We start from the raw sequence: 4,528 nt of genomic DNA, 5'->3' as shown, positions 1-4,528 counted from the left end.
TCACCCGCCGGGAAGGGCCGGGGGCGTCCGCGGGTCACCGTGAGGGAACGAGGCCGTAGGCGCCCGGCGTTGGGGGCTGAAGGGCTGCCGGGCCGTCTAAGGCGGGGTGTGGGGCCGAGAGGAGAGGGTTAGGCCGCGTCAGTGCCGAGGCGGGGAGGCGGGCGGTGGGGTTGGGGAGCTGGGGAAGAGGCGCTGAGGCCGGCGGGCCCAGCCCTGCGGGGAGCCGGGCGGCCCTAGAGGCCCAGGCGGCCTCCCCTGGGGCCGGGGCAGCGGGGAGGCCGGCCGGGAGCCCAAGGGACCGCGCAATGAGTCTTCATCGCTTTGGGTGGAAGAGTGAAGGAAACGCTCTCTGGCAGCTCTCGTGGAGGCGTTAGCGTCTGTTTATCGCACCCGCGGAGGCAGAAGCAGATCGAGTGGTTCGTTGAGGGATGAGTGAGGGGACCTGAAACCAGGTGTTAGGACTTCGCAGCTCCCAAACTGCGCTTGGGTCGCTGCGTCGGCTAACCTCTGACAGCGAAAAGACCTTTTATTTCTAACAAGGTCTCTAGATAAATTAATACCAGAAATCCTGTTTTATTCGCGATGACACAACTTAGAAAGCATCTCGCACTTGCTAAGAGAGAGCGGTTTTCCTAGGGTTTGGAACGGTGAATTCCATTCTGGATCATGTGTTTTGTCATGGGAATAACGTGAGCTATTCTAGATGTGTACGGTAACGTTGAAAACATCTACTGAGATTGAAGAGCTTCAGAGAGTTGCCTCACATCCCTCACGTTTATCATACAATTAATGTTTGGGGAAATCACTGTTTCTCATTAAATAAAAGTATTTCATGTACAAGGTTGCTAAGGAGCCTGGTGGGCCAGCAGCAGTACAGGAACAAAGAAACGAGTGTTTTAAAAAATGCAAAAGCTCGAGAAGTGGTGGAACTTTAACTGTGGTGATTGCATTAATTTCCACTGGAGAGCAGTAGAGGTTTGCACTGTATTTTCTTTCATTTCGACTGATTCGAAGGCAGTAACTGTGCTTTAAATGCATGTGCTGCATTGTCTTTTTATGTACTATGCTAGTGGGTCTGCGCATAAATGACAAGAAGATTTCTTGTGGATTTCTTGTGAGTTCTGTTTAGACATCATCCTCCTAAGCTAATATTTAACATAGTGTGGCCAGGGCATAGACAGTTAAAGTACAAACTTATTTGTAAATATGGCAGAAGGAAAGAAAAGCTGTTTGCCTTTTAATTACGACCAAAAAAATTACATCACTTTAGCTAAAAGAATAATTTTCAAAACGACAGAATGCGTACTCTCCTACTCATATCTCCTCAAGTGAAATTATTGGAAATGATCCCTATGAAAAGATTCTTTTTTTCATAGTTCTCTTTAGCAGTTGTCCACTGAGAAAAACTGCAATTTCTCTGTGTTTACCTGCTGTCTGCCACAGATTAAAATCTTTACCCGATGCCGGGCTGTTGAGAGAAGCTGTCTTTGAGAATTTCTCTCCCTTTACATCATACATAGTTTCCCATTTGCCTCAGTTGTTTGTATTGCGGAAGACACTGAGAGCCTTTGGGGTAGGGGTTTCTGACTTGTGGGTTTTTTTACTGAGCCTGAATAAATCTTGTAGGAAGACCACAAATGGCCAAAGCCGAGAAGTAACTCTGTCCTGCTCTCAGGACAAGGTTGGTAGGCCATACCTAATTGCAGTGGACTTTTGATCTAGATCTCGCCACATTATTCATGCACAATACTGCCTAATGTGAGGACAGCTCTAAACAACTGTAGATTATTGTGAGGATAAAAATACCAATCATCTTGAATTGTAGCAGAGATCCTTTTCTCAATGTAGTTTTATAGTTATTGCTGTCATACTTGACAAATTGCACAAATACATTAGCTCAAAAGACATATGTTCTGACAGACGGCAAAAATGGGTCAAGGTGTCTGCTGACAGCCTTCCAGGGAAGGGGTCTCTGAGGATATGCTATTTTTATCCTGTTTCTATTAGCAAAATGGATAGATGTGGTTTTCTTTCACAGCTGGAGCGAGTCCATCACTGAACAGGCAGGCCGTTGCCACTAGAGTTGCACTCAGACTGACAGAGTACAGGTAGAAGAGAGCCGTTTGTGCTTGTGTTTGATTTCTAGTCACCCGGGGGGTTTCTAACATGGATAAAGAAGTATTTAAAAAGATGAACAATAGAAAAATTACCTGAGAGTCCAGTTTAAGTGGTGTACAAATGTATCTTATTGACGGTCTTACTACTGTGATCGCATTTTATGATGTGCACCTTGCAGTCGGTGTGAGATCAGAAACTCGGGAACACATTAAAAATAGAACAAGTTATGGAATTATATTCTAGTTGCTTGCAAGGAGATTAAAGGACCTTGATGACCTGTCAATTTAGTAAACTAATCAAGCATATGAAACTGCACAAAGAAACCTGATAGTATTGTCTTTGTAGCTTGAAAGCAGTGGCTGTCTGTGGTAACTACTAGAATAAAATGCAATTCACACTCTTGGGGAAAGAACTGCCTGAAAAAGAAATTAGTTTTCTGGATAATAAGAAAAATTATGTTCCCTATTCCTAGGAATAACAGTTTATTTGAAAGCAAATTGATTTGCAATTTACCAGGGAAGAAAGTTAGCCCTTGAATCGGCATGGGCTGAGAAGAGCTTAACTGGGACTTTACCCAGAGGAAGAAATTTTTGTAAAAGCTTAATTCTGTGGCGCATTATATCTTAAGGTGCAACAGAAATCAAGCTAAAAACAGATGAATGATAGCAATACTAGCTAAATGAAGAGTAGTATAGCCGCAAGCAACAAAACATGTCAGACTTAGGAGTCTGGTTATGAGGTGCAAGAGGTGCACAGCACAAAATGTGAGTCCCGATGAGAACTCCCCAAATGTTCTGAGTGGTACAGATGCAGGCTGTTAGCTGAGACCATTATAAAGCTGTGGCCAAAATAGCAAAGCTAGGACCTGTGTTTAAATTCTCCTGAAGTTTGGAGACATTCACAGTCAGTCTTTTGCCTCAGGCCTGTTTTGAAAATCTCTACTGGTTTTAAGTACTGTGTAAATGGCTTGAGCTCGATAATAATACTGAGTTCACTCACTGAAGACTTTGAAGGTCTTTACTTTCTCTTCCCACCATCAGTCCATTTTTAGGAAATTGTCTAGACTCTACTTCTTTGCATTTTAGGTAAAGACGTAATTTTCAGTGTAATTTAGTAACTTTGGTAGAATTTTCAACCAGCAAAAAGGCTGCTCGTTTATACAGTAAAAATAACAAGGAAGCATACTTCTGTGGTGTTTCGTGTACTGTATAATGCACAACATGCTCTGCTAATCATGGATTAATCTCAAAAGTGACAAAGATGACCCTTATTTAATGAGGTTAAAAGACTTGGCAAAGATCACAGAGCAGACCTATGGTAAAGCTGCAAATAGTGCTTGCCCACCTTATGGCGAGTCCTAAGCTTTAATCGTTAAATGACATGGTTTTAACAAGGCTGTAAATAGATGTCCTATTGCTGCTTTTAAGTGACTACTTTTCTAAGCATCCTGTTTCTAAAGACCTTTTTTTCTATTTTTAAATATTATTTTGCCGGAGTGAGGATTGCAGCATTAGAGTTTGTTTTAGTAGTATGAAACATCTTGAAGAGATGTGTATTGAAACAACAGAATATAGTGGATTGATATTACCGGGAGAATACTCAGAAATTCCAAGTCCAAAATAACTTCAAGGGGGACTTGCTAGACTGTACAGTGCTGTGGGTTTTTTAAAACATCTTTCATTAAATCAGAGACCTTGGAAAAAGGAGTACATCAGAGTATGGTCATACCTGGAAAAAAACCCCCTCTGAATACTAGTAAACGGGTTGTTTGAGCAGATGCTTATGTCAGATCTAGACTCTCCCACCAGAACCAGAAGACATGGATGTGTGACAGAGTGTAGCGAAGAAAAGGGAAATCCCTGCTATCAAAAAGCTGAACCTCTGTCCCTGTCAAGCAGCAGGTAAAGTCCTGCCCAGAGGGAAGTGAAATCCACATTATTTTGCTTTCAAGAAGAGCCAGGGGGTAGAGCCCGGGAAGTTCATCGCAGTTCGGGAAACAAAACCAGGAGAAGCAGGGATTTGCTCCCGGCAGGGCGTGCTGAGGACGCGGGAACTTGATGTTTTACCCTCGGGTCTCTCCAAGGGGGTAACACGCTGCAGGCCGAACAGTTACGGGGTAAATTACCGAAGGCAATTACCGTGTAACCGGGGGGGAAAAAAAAAAAAAAAAAAGAAAGCTGCCTGCTTTAAAGAGGAGAGGCCAAGCAAGCAGAGCGGGCCGATAACGAGATTTTTGTCAAAATGATTTCCCGTGCCTGTCGCTAAATAAAAGCCGCGGTCCACCGCCTAAGGCTTGAGTGCTTACGGAGGGGTCCCGGGAAGGGGTGGGGCGGGCGGAGGGGGCTGGAACGGCGCCCCCCGCGGGACCTTCCGGCCGCCAGCGCCCCCTTGCGGGCGGGAGGCCGCGCCA

This window comes from Haliaeetus leucocephalus, unplaced genomic scaffold (assembly GCF_000737465.1).
Source record: "Haliaeetus leucocephalus isolate CR32 unplaced genomic scaffold, Haliaeetus_leucocephalus-4.0 Scaffold646, whole genome shotgun sequence".
Classification (NCBI taxonomy): Eukaryota; Metazoa; Chordata; class Aves; order Accipitriformes; family Accipitridae; genus Haliaeetus; species Haliaeetus leucocephalus.
Note: the sequence above shows the minus strand (reverse complement) of the source record.